This window comes from Poecilia reticulata, linkage group LG8 (genome assembly GCF_000633615.1).
Source record: "Poecilia reticulata strain Guanapo linkage group LG8, Guppy_female_1.0+MT, whole genome shotgun sequence".
NCBI classification, from domain to species: domain Eukaryota; kingdom Metazoa; phylum Chordata; class Actinopteri; order Cyprinodontiformes; family Poeciliidae; genus Poecilia; species Poecilia reticulata.
This window is the reverse complement of record NC_024338.1, coordinates 15338784-15358802: the sequence shown is the minus strand read 5'-3', so window position 1 is coordinate 15358802 and position 20019 is coordinate 15338784. Positions and strand designations below refer to the sequence as shown.

General features: G+C 37.1%; 1 protein-coding gene and 1 long non-coding RNA gene across 2 annotated transcripts in view; one reads left to right on the top strand and one right to left on the bottom strand.

The window, feature by feature from the left end:
- LOC103468688 (uncharacterized) overlaps positions 1-5185 on the top strand; it is a 5678-nt gene extending 493 nt beyond the window's left edge. Inside the window, exons 2-3 of the long non-coding RNA XR_534242.2 lie at positions 1079-1207; positions 3292-5185. This is a non-coding gene — a long non-coding RNA (uncharacterized LOC103468688). The remainder of the gene's footprint in view (positions 1-1078; positions 1208-3291) is intronic.
- Positions 1-20019, bottom strand: part of hs3st4 (heparan sulfate (glucosamine) 3-O-sulfotransferase 4) — a 77723-nt gene that overhangs the window by 52677 nt on the left and 5027 nt on the right. The window lies entirely within an intron of this gene.

The window sequence follows — 20019 nt, the reverse complement described above, 5'->3', positions numbered from 1 at the left end:
TTTTTACAGAAATAAAAGCCCTCTGCAGTATCTGCACAACACCTGGTCCAAGTTTCTTTTGCATAATTTACCACATGGATGCATTCAGCCTGTTTCTCTGGTGAAGAATAAGGGAAGCCCATTTTGACTTAATAATTGTTTCTTTTTGCCATTTCGTTGTCCTCCTGATAAAACCCTGTAGATACACTGTGGAATTTAGGTCAGGCAAATTTGCTGGCCAGTCAACTGCAGTGATACCATGATTATTAAGCAAAGTATTGATATTTTTGGCAGTGCGAGAAGGTGCCAAGTCCTGCTGGAAATTGAGATTAGCATCTCCATAAAGCTTTTCACTACGGGTAATTATGAAGTGCCCTTACACTTCCTGGTAGACGGCTGCCCTTACTTTGGATCTAAGAAAACACAGTGAACCGTCATCAACTGAAGCAAAATTAATTAATTAACTCACATTAGATCTTTCTGATAGTGTCTCTGATTGACACAGTTGCAGTCTACCTCCAGTCCTAGATATGTTTGTGCATGGTGATTACGAGAGCAATGTTTTTCTGCACAGTTCACACCAAAGGATTCCCCATCACTCTTGAAAAGAATTTTGATCTCAGTCCTCTCAAAGCTGTTGGTATCCCTTTTGGTTGTGTATCTTTACTGTATTGACTTTTTCTTTTCACTTAATTTTCTAATAATGTAATTGGATACAGCACTTTGTGAACAACCAACTTCTACAGCAATGACATTTTGTGGCTGATCCTACTTGTGGAGGGCATCAGAGACTGTTTATTGAACAACTGTCAAGTCAGTAAAATGACATAGTAAGCAGATGACATCTCTTTTAAAGAAAAAACAAAAATTGTTTTTATTGGTTACATGATTTGGTTTTGATTAGCTTTTTGCTTTCTGAACTGAAAACTGAATAAGTAAAATAAACCTTTTGATAATTTAATGCTGAAAATATAAGTGGTTCAAAGTCTTATAGCTGGCCATATGAAGGAGACCATTATCTAATGATAGCTTTGGTTCATAGCATGTAGATTCAAAATAAACCAATAAACTGGGAAGTAGAAGCTTGTCATGTCCACAGAGAAGTTCTGACCTGACAGGAATTTTGCAAATGGTGACCCAGCTGACCAGCCCTCATGAGGAGGCATGCAGCGGACATTAACGTGGACAGGAATCACCACAGCCAGGATGAATGAGGAAAAGAATCAAGGTGGACATTACCATATCCTCTCATCACCACATTAACTGCATGCGTGAAAATGTGCCGCAAGCACATCCCTCATTTAAATTATGGCAAACTTCCAAGGTCATACCCACATTATTTCTAAATCTCAAAAAAGGAAACAAAGATGTCAGTTTTTTTGTTGATGGGTTTCAACAATCGTATATTTGTTTATCTCGTGTTTTTAGCTTGTTCTGCGATTAGTGTCAGGTTTACTTAAAGACTGAACCTCAGCAGACAGATTTTCTTGTAAATTAGTCAAGGAAGTGAATATTTAAAGTTAATATTATTTAAGGTGTATATAACATAACTTATTAATAGAGGTGTGATTACAGTTAAATATTCTTTATAAAAGGAGGAGTTGGCTGATGTAGAAACTAAAATGATATGGTAAAAATATCTGTCTTTAAATATTTTGAACAGCAGGGTAAGTTGCATTTTTCACGCTACACTTTGTTGAGAGTTTTGAACTACTTCAATCCAAACAATGTATTGTTCGCAAATTACAGATTACCAACTATACAAACAGTACACTTCAATCAGACTCTTGCATGACATACAAACATAGCTTGAGTGGAAGATGTTAAAAGATACACCTGCTTTCCATTTAATTACTGGAAATAGCATGTGTGATTGCAGTGTCTCTGTTAAGTTCTAGTGCATGCTGAGTAAGTATATTGTCCTGTAAAGTCCAATAATAATAATTGGCTAGATCAAACATTGAATGGGCGTAAATAGACGTGTCCAACAAATTAGCATCAGTTAGTTTGCAAATGACCTTAGATGCAGTCACATATAGATCTCTCTTCTTATACAGAACCTATCCATTCAAGGTAACATGTAGCTGAAAGGCAAATAATGAGATGCCAAGGGGTAAAATGTTATACTGAATCCTGTTCTGGAATAACTGATAGCATGATGAAATTTTTCATTGAATATGTTCTTAACCTGAGAGCCTTTACATTCTTTTTAGTGGGGTTATGTGGTGTTAAAAGGAGTCAGTATTTTATCTGCAGTGGAGGGTTGTCTGAACAGCCTCTATTTGGAGATACACATTACTCGGAGTGGAGCACGTTCCTACACCATTAGACAATTTTCTTTTTGTATTCATTACCGGGCTAAATTTACTGAGAGATTGGTTCCTGATTTGTAGGCATGGCTTAGTTTAATATTTCGGCTTAGCAATAATATGTACCCAATGTAAGATTCATTCATAGTTGTCGTGTTTGCTTTAAAAATCTAACAGTGATGTGTGTACCACTTTACAGCAAAATGAATGTTCAGCACAAATTATTGTACCTTAGGAATACAGAAATTACCTTTACTCTCTCAGTTTCCATAATAGAGTTGAGAGTAACATTGAAATGAAATTATTTTTTCTTTATCATTCAAACACAGAACACTGTTTTATGAAACAAAATGGGTATATTTCAGTTTCTATGAAAAACAGAGAAGAATATGCACCATCAGTTCCTGTTCCTAATTTTACAAGATTCAGATGCTCCATACACTGCATTTTATTTGCTTCATATATTCAGTGAAATTACACATTTGTTGATGTGCTGCTATGGCTGGCTGTCAGTTTGAGGAATGGCTCATCATAGCCATGCCCATGGGCAACGTGAATTGAGTTGCACAGCTGGAGTTATGTTAAACATAAGGTGAAGTGACAGAAATGCTAATCAAGTATCAAAACTGACACTGCATTTCCATCGATGCACGTAAGACCATCAATGATTTATTAGTCAAAGTAAATGCATGTGTCACTTCGCTGAGTGGCTCAGTAGTAAACAGCTCACACCAAGGTGCAGCATTTAGCAACTCTCCCCTTCATCACCTCACATGAATGAAAAGCACGCTCCACAAGGGCCAATGATAGTTAAAGGGTAACTTTCAGATGAGGCACATGCAATATATCTGAGGAAGTCACTTAAAGAGTACACTAAAGGGATGTTTTAGGAGCGCAAGTGTGGTTGTGTGTGTGTGTGTGTTCCTGCTTCAAATAGTTTATTCTGCTGAGTAAGCCCTGCTCCTTTACTCCTCCATGAATCGTATTCCTTTCCTGTCCCCAGATCAGCAAGAGGATGGAGAGCAGGACCAGACCCCAATTATCAGACCGTCACTCACAATCCTTCATTTGCCTTCCCGATTGCCGCTTTCTATCCTGCATTAATTTTATTCAGGAAAATCCAGCTGGAACCCCGGGGAAGTGTGGGTGGAGAGGTAAAACACTCCACAGACCAACTGCGTTTTGGCATTACAACCGAGACGGATAAGACATAAAACGCAGCGAGTGTTGCTTTTTTTTTTTTTTCTGTTCTGAATATCATTTGCATCATGGAGAGAGGAAGAAAGTTGTCTGTTTGCTGTGACTCTGCTTTGGTGTTGCCAATTAATTTTGAATTTCTTTGTGAGTGGATTGCTGGAAGAGGGCCTAGTTTGATGGATAAACAATGCTTCAGTGCATAATTTGGTTAAGCATGGGAGTGAAAAACGTGAGATCCATTCAATCTTCCTTTACCTAGTTGCTTTCTTGAAATCCACTTAAGTTGACTGCAGACTTCTAATGAGTTTGCTGTAATTGAAAAACTGAAAAGTAGATAATTGGACCATGTTTCTGACATTAAATTCTTTGGATTCCCTTAGCTGTTACCATGAGATCTAAACATGCGACGTCATACCTGCTACCCCCCACACAATAAGGGCTATCACATATACAGTTGTGATAAATATTGGAATAGCAGCTTAATGAATAATTCATACATTTTAACATCTAAGAGAATGCCCACCCACTCTGAGACGTTTTACTGGCTGCTTTGCAAATCAAGACAAAGTCCCGACTGCCATGTTTTGCAGCTATGGTGGCTTTGTACATTTTTAATGGCGAGTTGAGAAAAAAAGGAATAGCTAATGATCCCACTGCTCAGTATGTCAGTTTTTTCTTTTCCTGAGAAATGCACAGATTCACCATGATTGTTATTATTATTATGCTTGGCCCTAAAATCATGCATGTCCTTTTGTCAACAAGCGTATAAAGACACTTTCGCAGCTTCTCTCCAAGGACCCCATTTGCATTAGCTTCCTTCAGTAACTTTGATGGTGTTTATCTTGAGCAACAAGACTTCTTTGTTCATTTATGTAATTAATGCAGAGTCTTTGATTACTGCGGCTTCATTTTCATCAGAGTTTGATACCAATATCTCGCCTTGGCAAAATGCGTCTCCACAAAATCAAAATTATGTGTGCAGAAAATGCCTTCAACCACAGTGTCCACTGTTTTTATATGCTTAATTTGTATTGTTTTAATTTTAGTGTTTGTTTTTATCTCGGAGTGTTTTGTGAATGTCTCTGTTGCAGCTTGGATCATACAAGCTGCTGTTCAATGAGAGTAGCCTGGAGCAATGTATGCTTTCATGTGAAAAGCGAGGGGGAGAATACGGTGTGAGCTTAATGGTACATAAACAATATAGATGCCTCAATAACCATAGAACTGGTGTCCTGTCTTCTTATTGTTTTTTTTTGTTTTTTTTTTACCTTTATGCATGTATTAATTTAGACAGTCTCAGTCAATTCAGTCAAGCATTAGCTTTGCTTAAAAAAGAAACAAGATTTTTACATTCCAAACGTATGTATGTGTTTATAAGAGCACCACTTGTGTGAACATACGCAGTTAGAATGTAGTCCGTACATAAGCTGCACTAATACGTTTTTCAAAACAAACACAGCTCCAAATAAAACTTTACACACACTTAGAACAGTTTGCATTGCCGCTGACTTTACCATGAACATACAACATGTAATATCACAATAAATTCAAACTTGCAAACTCAGTGCTTGTGTTTTACATAAAATTAAATCTTATTTTCTTTTAAAAGGGGTTTCCAATATTATCCAATCATCTTATTTGATTACCATTACTCAAATGATTAATTTAAATGGCAAATATAACTTTCATCCCCATACGGAGTGTCTCTCAATGACAATATCCTAACACTATTTTCCTTCAGGATAGACAGAAATTACATAATGCAACACAGGTGAAAATAATTACTCATAATTAATCCCCAAAATTATGCAATTCAAAATAATGAAACATCCTTTCTGGGTTAGACTACATTACACAGAGCAAAATCCCATGTTGACATTAGTGTGCATAATAATTCTGTCTAACCACACCATTATTTTGGATGATGAGCAAAAATTTGACCAAACAGTGCAACAAAAGAAAATCTCTTAACAGTGCACAAAAAAAATACTTTGTGACAAACCATATAGCAAAATTAATAAAGACTACAAAATGTTTTGCTTTAGATGCATTTGTTCAAGAACTTCTTGAGCGGAGCTCACATTGCGCCACTTACAGGTTAATCAAGAAGCCTAAAACATATTTTAATGAAATGCACACATAAGAATACAACAATTAATCAGAGATTTGATTATTCTGGACATGGACCACATGTTTTAAATTGGGGATTGAAAAACTGCATGCAAATTTGGAAACTCCTTTTGGGCCCTGATTTTAATAGAGTAGTGTTGAAGCAAGTGGTTTGTTGTTGCCAAAACTATATCTGACCTCTGAGAGGACATTAAATCAAGGCATTATGGAATAGAGGTGTAAAGAGGCAAGGCATGGCACTGAATCAAAACACTCTCCTAGAGGAGGCAGAAATTATTCTCAAGGCCATGCAGCTGTTGTCTAATCATTCTAAATTGTTAAAAGGACTGACACAACGAAAAAAAAAATATTGTATAAGTTGGCTTAGTTATGCTGCATTATAATTTAATACCTCATTACCTGTACTAAAAAAGAGGGTTCCCTTATATAAATAACTTGAACAACACATCCACATCTTATTAGGCTCTTTTATTCCTTACCTCTGACTGTGCATAACAATAATAGACTGATTTTTGTTTATTTGTCACCACGCAGTATGCGTAGCTGCTAAACAAGTGAGACAATTTGACAGATATCTGTATAAATTGTGTTTATTTGTGATTGTAAGGTAGAATACAAGAAATAAGCCACATACAAGAGAATGAGTACTGAAGAACATATCCAAAAATAAAATTTATAGTGGGCTCTCAGGCCAATACATAAGCCAAAAATAATATGTAGAATGTTCTTTAGAGTTAGAGCCCTACAGAATACATTTGAAAGTGTTTTTACATTCATCATGCTGAAGTTGTTGATTTTTCTTTTTTCCTCTTTTGTTTCTCTGGAAATGCATCACAGACTGCAGTTCAAGAACTGACATTCTCTAAACCTTCACATGACCAGATCAACAAAGTTTTATGAAGAGGCCGCAAACAAGCATGTAATCTGATCTGATGCGTTTGGAAATATGTATCCAATCACCTAAGCACTCCAATCATTTTCCCATGGCATTTATGTAAGGTAAAAAGTTCACCAATAATTAGCATATCAATCAAGTGGCATATAAAAAAAATGAATGTATACGGTATAAAATGGTTTCTTTTGGTGCAGAGCAACAGAGCAGAACCTTCCAATTAAGCTTGTGATGTGAGACAGATCCAGGGTTAAATGTCATTGTAAAACAAAAAGCAACAGTAAATGTCCTTGCAGAGAGACCGTTACATGCTAGTCTTGTGATATTGAGATTTAATATAATGCCTTTTCTGTTTCAGGTGTTATAGTAATATTATCAGGGTTTTTTGTTTGACCGCAGATAAACAGAATGAGGCACAACATCCCAATGAAAACTATCATATCTGTCCTGCCATAGTTATCAATCTGTCTTAATGCAATTACAGTCTGTAAATTTCACAACATTTTCCCCAAGACACAAGGAGCATACAAAACAAGAAGTGTCATAAGCAGGACTTGTATTGCACAGGCATGAAAACAGGTTGTGACCCACGTAACGTTATAAGAACACCACATTATGTGACAAGATTAGAATAAATGTTGGATTCTTCACAGTTTGCAGAACTACTAGATTGCGAAGAGCTGATTCTAAAAATGTTCACGTACTTATGACTAGTTGTTGTCAACTGTGAGTTTCTGGTTCGACTCCAGTATGACTTGGTTAGGTTACAAATGTTCTAATGGTGTTACATTAAAAACTTTTTGACCATAAGAACAGAAAACTGTAATGTAAATAACAGCAAATTAAGTTTCCATTCCTTTAACATATTTTATATTGACCAATTTTGATCATTCTTTATAATTTTCAGAAATTACAATAACATTAGGTTTGCATTCTAACCTATTTTTATGCATGATGCATATACAGACATTGTGTTTGAAGTTTGTTATTGTTGCCCTAACGCATATTTGACTGTAATAAAATAATCCAATTTCTCAAAATTCTGTAGGAAAGTTACACTAAACTTTCCTTTCCCTTTATTTTTTTGTAATTGTGTCAGGACAATGGGTGGCTGGATAATTGTGTTCATTTTCACTGCATGATTTTTCTGGCAACTTTAGAAAACGAGAGAACATGTGGTGGACATTGTTGTGCTTTTCACATTTTGAGCTTTCACAAAAAGCAAAGAAAAGAGGAAAGAGGTCTGAGGACACAAAAACCAATGGATTCATAGAGGAAAAAGAGCCACATCTGACTCTGTGGGTTAGCACTTATACAGGGCAGGAGGCATAGCCTGTCTGATGTCAAAGAGCCCGAGCAACCCACTCTCTCATTATACGTCAGAATATTTTTCTTCTGCACCTCCACAGACATCCCTCTGTGAGGTAAAGAGTGTCAAGCCTAAAAAATCTAAAATATTCTAGTTCACTTCCCCCCTCAACATTGTTCAGGCACCGGTACATGTCAAATAGTACAAACACGTTTTTTTTTAAAGACAGAACTTGACGAGTAAAGGGAAAAGAAGCATTTTGAATGTGTAATCAGAAGTCTGTTCACATCTGGGATGTCAGGTGAAAGAAATTACCTGCAATCAACACAGCAGTGCAGGAAAACAGCAGTATTCTGGGTCCTCAGAGCTTTACTCCTTGTTGTCTGAGCCGTATAATGGTTTGTACTGTGAACATGCTGGAGCACCGACTCCACTATCGCAGGATTTGCCTTTATAGATCCTACATGGCAACAAACATTTATTTCTTCAACATACAGATTCAAGCAGATCCTTGTAGCCTGTAATCCCCTCACAGAGATTAGTTGAATAAAAACATGCCACCGCACCAGCACCCTGTGATTTTTGCACATCAAGGCCATAAAAACAACATGAAGAAACATGTGCGCATTACATCCTAGGAAATTTACACCGTTCATTATTTAAACTCAAGGTGTGAAATTCCGTCCTTAAGCACTGCTCCATTGCTTACATAATTATCATGGTGCATTAAATTTCTAAAGCCCCAAGACCCCCGAAATGGTGTACATGTTTATTCCTGTAAAGAAAAGGTATAATGCAAAACAAGTTTAAGAGAAAGCTGTTTGCTCTGAGCCAAGACAACGTGTTGCCAGCAGCTCGGACTGCTTCATTTGTATTCCACAGATTGTATCTGAAATTTAGAAAATGTTAATTGGAGACAATGTGTGTGGAGGGAGATATAGCTTGACATGTATCCAACTTAATAATGTTAAGGATTAATTAATTATTCTAGTAGTATGCTTAAAGCAGAGACAGAATGCCACACTCAATCCATACAGATAAATAATAGATGAAAAAGATAGCGGTGAATGTTAAACATGGGCTAGAAGAGAAAAAAAAATGTGCTGGAGTGCCTTTCAGCTGACACACTGAAATCAAAAGACTCTGCCTTCCAGGATCCAACAGTGGACATGTTGACAAAGCCCTCATTTATTACAGATTCCCAGCCCCGTGAGCATAGCAACGGCAGGATTCTGATTGGTCGGCTTGCCCACAATAAGCCCAAGAGCCAAAATTTCACCGCAAACCTATATTCATTTAGTTCTGCAGATTTACATCCGGCTTTGCAGGCACCAAAATCCAGCATGACATTAGACTATATTCTGGCCTTTTCAAAAAGTGGAGTAATCTCTTCTTTCTTTTATGGAACCTCAATCCTACAGTGACCAGCATGTCTCATATGGTGTGGCAGCAGAGGCAATAAATTGAATTAAATAAACCCATTAGTTACAGCAGTCACCTTCTCACCTCAGCCCAGATACACTTTCATGGTAAGTTGGTCCTTTATAAAAACCAGAGGACACTGCTTAAGTCTGCCATGACAAAATGACCTTGAGTCATAAGAAGAATGTGTGTTCGTTACTCAAATCAGTAAAGACAGCGGGGTTGCTGCGATGCATAGCCTCAATGAGTCATGCAAGCATTTTAGAGTAAATGTATGCTCATTCAAAAATCAATTCATAGTTAGGATTCTGTCTCCTCCCTACTTGTGGACATGAAACAAACTGGAGGTCGATTAGAGTACAAAGCAACTTTTCGTCGGTTCACCATGGTCGTACTTAAGATGCAAGTACCAACTGCAGTTCACATCTCATATGAAAGAGAAACCAAGGAGCAGTCAAGGATCCTAATGCAAAATGATCCTAATAGAATGCTTAAAGCTTGCTGCTTTACCGAGGTGGATGACTTGAACAGACTTCTAGCCAACAGTTTTATTACTCTGTAGCTCAGTATTTGATCTGATTTATTCTGTTTCTCTTGCCTAAATCTGAGGAACACCGTCTGTTTGGGTGAGCAGTGAAGTTCCAACATGCAGGCTGTGTTTTTAATCAGAGCAAAACACTGAGTGAATTAAAGGTCAATTATTCACTTAGCGTAGTGTAGGGGAGAGACGGGTAAATCTAGGAAAAAAAGATTTGTGAGTAGTCTTTTTCTTTTCCTGTAAGCGTTGTAACATATTGCATATGTGGCTATATGAGATATCAGCAGTGAAGGTGCTATTGAGTTTGTGACGATGTTAGCTGTTTTTCATGAGATTTTTATCACTGTAAATACAGCATTTGTACTTTGCTGCTCCACCTTTCAACACATCATGTTGACTACTTTTTTTTTTTTTAATCTTTTTTGGTCTAGCAAGGGTCTTTTTTTCTTTTTCTCTCTCTACATCAGTGCATTGGAACAGGTAAAGTGAATGTTTTGGTACAGTTGCAACAATGCAAAATGCTTTACTTTAGTAATTACAAATGTATATTCCAAATAGAACATGAATATATCCATTTTTTTTACCTTTCCTTCATGTTAATTTTCAGCATATCTTATAGTCATACACAGATTATAAAATGAAATACAAATAGGACCTTTTATCATAGCATGGGACAGTTAGACGCTGGTGGTTCAAACTAACAATCTTAAACTGTGAGAGCACTACTACCAGTAAGGCACAGTTACTGATGGAAGTCAGTGAGATTGATAGCAAATAGAAATCTGAACTCAGCGGAGAAACTTCTGTGCTTCCATCGACTGAAACTTGCCGAAATACCGCTGTAATACACTGCAGGAGGTAACGAAAAGTGGTAAATCTCAGTTGGTAGAGATAAAAAGTGCATTTGACTGAAAAACATATTTGTCACAGAAAATGCAGAAGTTTCTCCAAGATAGGAAACAACAAATACATACTCGTCTGCCAGCTAATCATTTGTAATTTCACACTGTTTTGCTCATGGTTAATTATCTAGAGAAGAATATCAGTTCCTTGATATTCAATGTTTTCAGAAGTGATATTTTTCTCTCCCCCATGCTGATCCCTGTCAGTAGGGAACGGACATTTGTAGACGTTGATTCCCAAAACAAGTACTATGTACTACGTGGATTTAAAGTGCCGTAAAATGAAACCCTATTGTTTCCACATTCGTTGAATAATCAATGATGTTGTGGATAATGCAGTTTCAGTTTTTCTAAAAAGTGAGAGATGTCATGTTGCAATACATATATATTATTTTCTCCAAAGATGTATTGGATCCAAACCATCAAAATGAACAGATCTCCTGCTGATAATTTCTATTTGGTACATTTAGCTGAAGTGCTGAGACTGTGTTCAAATCGTTCTCGTCTGCTTTGATAGAACTCATTTATAGTTTGACTTTTAACCTTTTTGGATAGCGTTTTAGTTAAAACTCCGGTTGAGGAAAAAGGCTACAGAAGTCACTTTCTGCTGCTTTTTAAATTAACACTTTTTCTGCTGCTTCATAAATTACAATAACAATTAAAATGCATGATGCAATTTAATTGGTAGTTTTCTAGCAAACAGAATGCAAACCAGGTCAGACAGACAGGACGCACAAGCACAGATACTGGATGTTTTTCACTGAACATTATGGTAAAAACACTTTGATTGTTGACAAAAACCTAGATTGGATTGATGAACACAATTTTCAACACCTTTTGTTCATCAAGACATGCACTGTGATTACAAACGAAGGCCTATATTTTGTAGCACCTTCTTGAGAAATGATATCAGTCAGGATTTATAATATTAACCATTGAAAAAAACAACTTGATCAAAATGATGAGGCCATGTTTGGCATCTAAACAGGACATCCCTAGTGTCAGGAAAATGTTAGTGCTTTTTAACTAATTTACCCTGAAAATCAGCCAACCAAGCATCTTGATCTCATGGCATTAAATTTAATTTCTCACCAATGGATCCAAATTGATGCTCTTCCATAATATCCTTAAGGCCATATAATTGGCCTTTAATTAAAATATTCCAAACTGTCTCTTGTGTGTATATTACATATTTCACAGCGGTAAGGCCAGCAGATAAAGTTGGAGCCATTCACGTTTTTTGCTACCAAATAAAGCACCTCAAGAGTGGCGCAATTTTCAGATGCTGCCCTATAGCTGCACAATAATGGTCGAAGCAATGTGCTGAAAGTTCAAAGTCAACATCTGTCCGGTGATCACTTTTAAAATAAATGCACATTTTCTTTACTAATGCAAATTTTTGTACATGCTTGCAAAAGATTTTAAATTATTACACAGATTTGTATCAGTGTGGTGATCAATCTTGGTCTACAACTTCAAACTTTGAAATTATTTGTTACTTTTTTTTTTTAAACAAATGTTTTTTTATAATAGTAAAACAGTCTGGTGGAAGACATGCAATTAAATATATTTGTCCAATGACAGAGGCAAAAAAAAAAAGGCATAATCTTCATAAAATCTTTTCAAAGAGTAAAGCTGTTCTTAGGAAGATTAAAAATTAAAAAATTTCTGACAATAGTATTCTGGGATGTTTATCTTCACTTTACATTAAGACAAATTCAAGTGGAATGAAAACAGGTTGCCTCACGCTAGAAAATAATTGATTTCTAAAAAGTGCAGTTGCTGGGTGACAAGGTTGAAGAAGGCCCTCTGTTGGTCACAGACACAAAGCTTTTAACATTTTTTGAAAGTGATTAAACATGCAATGTTGTGATTCTAACATTTTAGTTTTTAGAATAAAAAAAAAACATGCAGAATTCATTTGATGAATATTGACTATGAGAAGAGCCAGAGGAGGCCAGAAATAAATTCTTCACAGTAACCCCAGGGCAGAACTAATGCTGTTACATGAGCACTAATTTAAACTAAAAGTGTTTTCAATTTGTCTGCAGCATATTTCATTGTTCATTTCATTGTGTGATTGTGTTGTCAACTGTGCCCGCACAAGCTCGCAGACAATATTTCACTGATGTGAAAGCCCCCACAAGGGAAGAGTTGGCTTCATGGTTGAGAGCAGGTAACAATGTTATTAGAGAGGCAGAACACGTCAACTTTCTTCTGAATCTCTAATGCCAATAATCCAAATTGCCCAGGAAAAACAATCACATCCTGATACAGCAATTAGCAATTAGCATAATCCCTAAAAGCATCCTTTTGCATTTCAGTGGCTTAATCTAAAGTCTCAGGGGAGTTTGGCAAATGCCACAGCTTGTGTTAATGACTTCCAAGTTACCAAATGCTTTGAGTGTCCGTGGCAGAGATGTCAGCAATACGCAGAGCTGCGGAATCGGGATTGCGCTGTGAAGCTTCCCAGTTCAAAGTTAACCCATCACCACGGCATCTCTCAGCTGCATGTTAGAAGTGGAGTTCACGCGTCTAATACACAGCTCATACAATGTTTCACGCTGTGCTAAAATTATACAGAGCGCCACATGGTGATTTGGGAGAAAGAACATAAATGAGTAAACAACATAAAGCGATGAAAAAACTTCAAAGATGGTGGGACAGGCGAGCAGACATCCTGGAAGCCAGTGAATGTGTTTGTGCTTGTTTGTGACAGTGACTCAGGGGTGTAAACAGAGGAATTAGCTCACACCTCTAGAGTCTCAACACATCACACAGCTATAATTGAATTAAGTCTGTCAGGTTTTTCTTTTTTTTTTTTTTTTTGAATTATAGCAGTTAAAAGAAATTAAATGTGTAGTGGTAAAGACCACACATTTATGTTAATTTCTTTCGAAACTCGTAAAAGTTTTTTTTTTTTTTCTTGATGAGAACAAAGATTCTCATTCAGCATTTTGGTGGATATATTTAGTGCGTAAGTGTCATACTCGCGTGATAATGATCCCTGTTCCAGAGGGAGAGGCAAACATTTTCTTTCCACCATCTTTCAGCATAACATACTACAGAAGCACCTATCAGCTCCTGGAAACACATTTGAAACAGACTCCCAGAGGCCCCTGCATCTTGGCTCCATGACCATTCCTGTCAGGGTTTTCCCTTTGACTGAACAAATGCATCAGCTTGTGTCATGAGACCAGATCCCTCCCAGCCAATAAGGAGCACAGGCAGCACAAGTGCTCCAGGAGATGTGGAAGGGAAATTGGAATCCTGACAAGTATGATTGACATGCGCATTTGTCCCAAGGTAGCCTTATTTGCAGAGATTTAAAGACGTCTGTAAACCAGCATTCTGCCGAGCAGAGTCATTGTTTCTCCAGACTGGAAGCAGAACACTCCAATTCCGCCGCATGCAAATAATCTTTTGGGAGAAATGAATCCCTTTGAGCATAAAATGACTTCAGCTAATACTTTATTTTGGGGCTAAAATAAATAATTTAACAGATGAAGCATTGTCATTGTATTTCAGAAAGTCTGTCCGTGTTGTGGGCAGAAGAAACACAAGCGTGAGAGCTTCCCACTAACCCAGGAGCGTTAGCGGAAAAGGCAGCTAAAGAATTTGATCCCACAATGTTGATGGACACAAAAACGTGGATATGAGACTTGATGGAAAACCATTACTCACGGCTATTTCAAAGCACCAGAAAAGAGGAAAATGGTGAATTAAATTCTTTCCATGAGTAAAATAGACTTTTACTTGAAGGATTGGAGTGGAGCTACAGCAGGGTAAGAGAAAAGGACAAATGTATAAGAGAGAAGGAGGAGCAAATAAATAGATTTCAAAGGCAGGATGAAATTGACTCTGCCCATTAACTTCTCCAGAGGGTTTTTTTTTCTTCATATGCAAATACTATGGTGTGTTATTACTTCTCCCATTGATCTCTGGGGAAAAAAAAAAAGATCAAACTTCTCTGGAAGCAAGGGTGCTTTAATTTAGCAACAATGAATCAGTGGTAAAAATAAAAGCCTTCAGAATGGAAATGCAACTCTGTAGCCTGCCCGATATGAAACTATCCCTATCAAATTGTAATATTTCCTGCATATCAGATGGAAACCTTGTGAACTGTTTGAAATGGTTCTGTGTAAAATAGATTGAGCTTGAACCTAATAAAATGTGTAGGTTTCACCTCATACTGAACAGAAAAATCACACGTATTTACACCTTCGTTGCACATGTTTTAGCGTGAAATGTTTTTTTCTTTTCCTTGAAATAATTAACTCCGCTTTCCGTTAATGCTTACGTTAATGCTTAACATACATCTTCCACCGCAACATAGTGTGCCATTAAAGAGATTTTAATATTCCACGTTTTTCATATGAAGCTCAAAGACATTTTATTGAGATTATATTGAGATCATGCATGCACTAACTGTGCTGTTCTCATAAACACATTAGTTTTATCTTGTGGTATCAAGAAAATGTTTGTTTTTAAATAACTGTGCTTTCTTGAGATCTAACACAAAATTTCATCATTTAGTATTGGTGTGATGATACGTTTAGCATCTTTTAAAGCAATGTAGACATGATTAGAAATGCATCATAAATTTATATAGATCTTTAAAAAGGCAAAACTGAACTAAAATATCTTTTAAAATAATAATATTTAAAAAAAACATATGAATAATATCATTAAATGTGTCTCAGCAGAGAGCTGGATTTGAACATTTTTGAACAACTACTAAACTTTTCATGATCCAACAATAAGTAAAATACCTGGAAACAGTGGGAGTTCTACAGCAACAACCACTGCTGACCAAAAAGACACAAAGTATTAAAAAAATCTCCTTGGATGGTGTGGGTTCTGTTACATCTAGTACAAAACCAACACAGCGTATCAAAAAAGATCCATACATGGTGGTGGTGGTGGTGACATGATGTTTTAAAGTCTTGAAGACCATAATTGCTGGAACTTTAAATTCTGATCTGTGTTCATTAGCTTTTAACCACAAGACAAAGCTTGTCAGGTTATGCAGCTGGTTAGTTTCTGGTTTGTCCAGGTTAAAGTCTGGACTTAAATCTGATTGAGATGTTGTGGAATTATCTTAAACGTGGTGTTCTTACTCAAAATCATCAATTGTGACTGAATTAAAACAACTGTGAAAAGAAAAGTCCTGCACAAAAAACATAAAAGACGCACTGTCAGTTGTCTCAGATGTCTCAGATGTTTGATGGCAGCTTTTGCCACAAAAATGAGAAAACCTTGTTATCGGTTTAAGGGAGCAATTACATTCTTAAGTAGTATCACATAGGTTTGAATAGCTTTACTGCCTTAACAAAGTCAATCATTTGAAAACCGTGTATTTACTTGGACTTGTTTTTTTCTTTTATACATTTTTTTGATCATCTGACACAAAATAGCTAAAACTGCAGACATCTGTAAATGAGCAATTACTTCACAGAATTGTATATGAGAGTTGCCACTTTTACCTTTTAGATTGCAGAAGCCCTCATTGGTACTCTACTACACTTTGCAATCAGCTGAATGTTTGACAATCACCAACCAGTGCCCTTTCACCACGAGAAGTCAATTCTAAGTTGAAGTACATGACTTCATCATAATATTGATCTAACAAGGAGGAAAAGACGATATAGTGGCAGAGTGGCTGCCTGATGCATTATTTTAGAAATTGGTGTGTGTGTGTGTGTGTGTACGTGTGCAAGGAGCAGATATACCGTCTGGCCTACTGGTGGCTTGAAATAATGTGTTATCTTTCTGAGCTGTGCTGAGTTTAAACAGACGGGCAATCAGGAAATAAGAACGATTGCTTCTGTTGTAGCTTAAAGTCTCTCAGCTCTGTGGTGTTTGTTAGTTGGATCAAGTGGGGAAGGGGGGTGGGCGATGAGGAAAACCAGAGTGATGTGGTCCACTCTCCTGACAGTTCAGGGGTGTTCTGCTAATTAAAAAGTTTAATTCCACAACTGCAACATCGGCATCAGAGCACTGAGAGGTACGTCCTTGTGAGACTTGGCGCCGTCTTATCAGGCGTCGGCAGATTCTGCCACGTCGGGGAGCTGTGGGACAGGAAGGCACTGCTGCGGCTCATAGGCCCAGCTGGAGAGGATGGCATCCTGCCTGCTTGGGGATCTGGCCCACCTTACTCCGTCTCATCTTCTTAGTGAGTGGAGTCCTGGGCTACCAATCAGGTGGAAGGAGTCAGGAGCTAAGCTGCCCCCATGAAGCGAACCAAGAGGGGTAAAGAAGGGCTAAACAAGGGATAAATGTTGGATTTGGACTTTCTGCTGCTGGGCTTGACCATGGATTCCCATCTCCATTAAACTCCTCCTGTCACTAAGTCCTTTCTCATGACCAAAGAATGACGACACACTAAACCTAATTCTTCACAACGTTTTCTTTGACAATCCACATCTGCTTATTTCACCTTAATACGCCGATGTTTACCACACATTGGCGTTCGCTTTTAGACATGTATTCTTACTGTGTCCAATGAAATATTCTATCTCGATGATAAGGTACATGTGGAATGAATAAACTATACTGAACAACCTTCCCTGAGCCAAAAGTTTTAGTTGTAAATGATCTATTGATTACAGAACACTGCAACTCATACAAAGCAAAAAAGAAATCCTTGGGAATGGCAACACTGTGACATCTATTTACAAAGGCCATGTTTAATCATGAATAAAAGATGACTGGAAAACTGGCAACAAAAATAAAAACATAGTAGTCAGTTGAACGAAATTGGCTGAAATGAAACTGGAGTCTGCGTTAACTAAATTCCTCTGGGTTTAGCACGACTGCTGGCTGCTGTCTGAGCTCAGGGATGCAGCAGTGAAAGGGTAGGAAGATTTCTTGCAAAAGATTTATGGGAACATCCTTTTGGCTTTTATTGCAAAGGGGTTAAAGTGTCATTTTAATAACATAGAGATATTAGAGCTTGCAAACCTCAGTAAGACTCTGGCTCTGCTTTGCAGGGAGCTGATTTATTTCGTGTTTAAATGTTTTTCCACTGGAGGAATTTGATTCCCTAAAGTGAGCACATTTTAACCTCTGAGGCACTAGTGATTTTCTCGTAAATTCTCAACATTTTATTGTTATTTAGATGAAGTTACAATTCTGTGCAGTGTACAAATCTCTTTTTGATTTTTTTTTTTCATTTTGCCTTTTGTGGCAAGTCACAATTCAACAAAACCTTATAAAACCTCAAATAACTTTTTATTTTAGACCACGTTTATTCTGTTAAAGCTCACATTTTTCTTTTCTTCTGCAGGTGTATAATTCAGGATCTATAGTCCTGTCCAAGGGTGTTACAATTCCTCCAGGCCGCTGTTACCTTTACGTGTCAAACCCCTCATAGCACCAGTTATTTGATGAAGTCCAGCACATATATTGATTTTTATATTCTGTAAAGCTTTATACTGATAAATGTTATGAGTGTACATTAACTTACCACTTTTGCCCAGTTTTTCTAAGGAGCAAGTTAAGAATCACTAAATAATTTATTCATACATGAAGATAGTCAAAAGGAAATGTTAGGGCAGTTGTTTTTCAACTTTCCTTTTGCAGAATCCGCTTTCAGAGGTCTGTGTCCATCTCGCCAACATCCATTGGTTAAATTGTTAAATGCTTGATTTGCACAGTGCACAGACGGAGCCTCATAAAGACGCCACAAGGCCAGTGGAAAGCAACCTGTAACAGATGCTTCATTCTAAAGTGGAAGTTTGACTGAACGTTTTTTAAGCTTTTTCAAATTTCTGCATTTGCATTAACATAGTCAGATTTGTTAGTTATCAAATTAACTTGTAACACATAATACAATTTAAAGAAGAAAAGTTGTATACTAGGAACTGCTTACAATTTCCAGCTATAGTTACCAATGATTAAAAAGCACATTTCCGAGCACAGCTACAAAAAAATAAATAATTCTTACACCTTATGAACAGCATAATAAAATGTTCCAGACTGTCGCTGTCAGACATTAATAATATGCAGAAGATAATCTTGGATGACGAGAAGTCCCCTGTTGTATTGTTCGATCATGGTCACTTTGCTTTCCTCTGAAATGGACAGCCTCTGTCAGTTCTCTACAGCATGTTATTCTTAACATACTGGAAAAATGGTGGCGACCATATCAACTGAATAAATATGTTCTATATTTAATTAATGTTTTTTTTTTTTTCTTAGCTGAATGAAATAAATAATTCTTACTCTGGTATCCATTCTGTTAGTTAACATTTCAGTAAACACCGTTGTTTGACATTTACCTAAAGTGAAAATACCAAACAGTCAACATGTCTAATGGATTACATCCTCATTAAACATGTCTACACAGAGTAACTTCCTGCTGTGAGTGTTCACCCTCGGTGGGCACGCATCTTCATGTATGACTGATAATCGATGACGTTCTTTAGTGCAATTTACGACCTACATTATCTTTCCACTAAAGCATAAACAGCAAAGACTTGAGAATCAGTGATATGATAAAAATGGCTGTATTGATTATCACGCATCAGGAATTTTCGATTGAAAAGTGAGCGAGCATATGTACCCGTTTGAGGCCAATATAAAGGGAAGAGATAAAATACTTGCTGTGATGACTCATTCTCTTTACTGAGAAATAAAGATAGACGTGTTGAAGCGCTATTGGAAGTCCGGTGTGTGTGATGATGATGATAATGATGATGATGGCACTGCTTAAAAATGGTTGATAAGCTGTTCAAGAGAACAAAGGCGGGGGAAAAAAAACAAGCACTGGACTCTGTCTGTGGTACCTGATGCAAACTTGGATTTTTTAATATTTTACTAGAAATCTGTGGATCTGTGCCTTTTTTTAAGAACATGTAAGTTCATGTTTTTTTTGAAAAAGCTAAAGCTGTTTTTGCAAAAAAAAAAAAAAAAATGTGTGAGCAATCTCAGTGAGAAATACAGAACTGCCCAAATTTCCAACTTGAATTTAACAAATATCTTGTAGCTGTCTCCACAGTTACTGAAATTTCTAAAATATCTTAAAATAAATGTTTTAATCTCTTGTGGCAGCCACCCGGGGATGTCTTAGAGTTTGCTCTGCCTATTTACTCAAAGCTCTGCCTTGGAACTTCAGGCATCAGCCGAGCTCCCGCTCCCCCCCCCCCATCCCCTCCATACACCTCAACCACAGAACTCAACCAGAATAGTGGTTGCAAAAATCAGCAAACACCTGGTGAAATCTGTGTGACTGCTGAGATCATTATACTAAATACTTTTCAGTCCAATGCTCTTTGAAAACGGCATCAATGGACACCATGGAAAAGCGTTGTCATTATGGTGTGCTGAGGGGGGAGAGT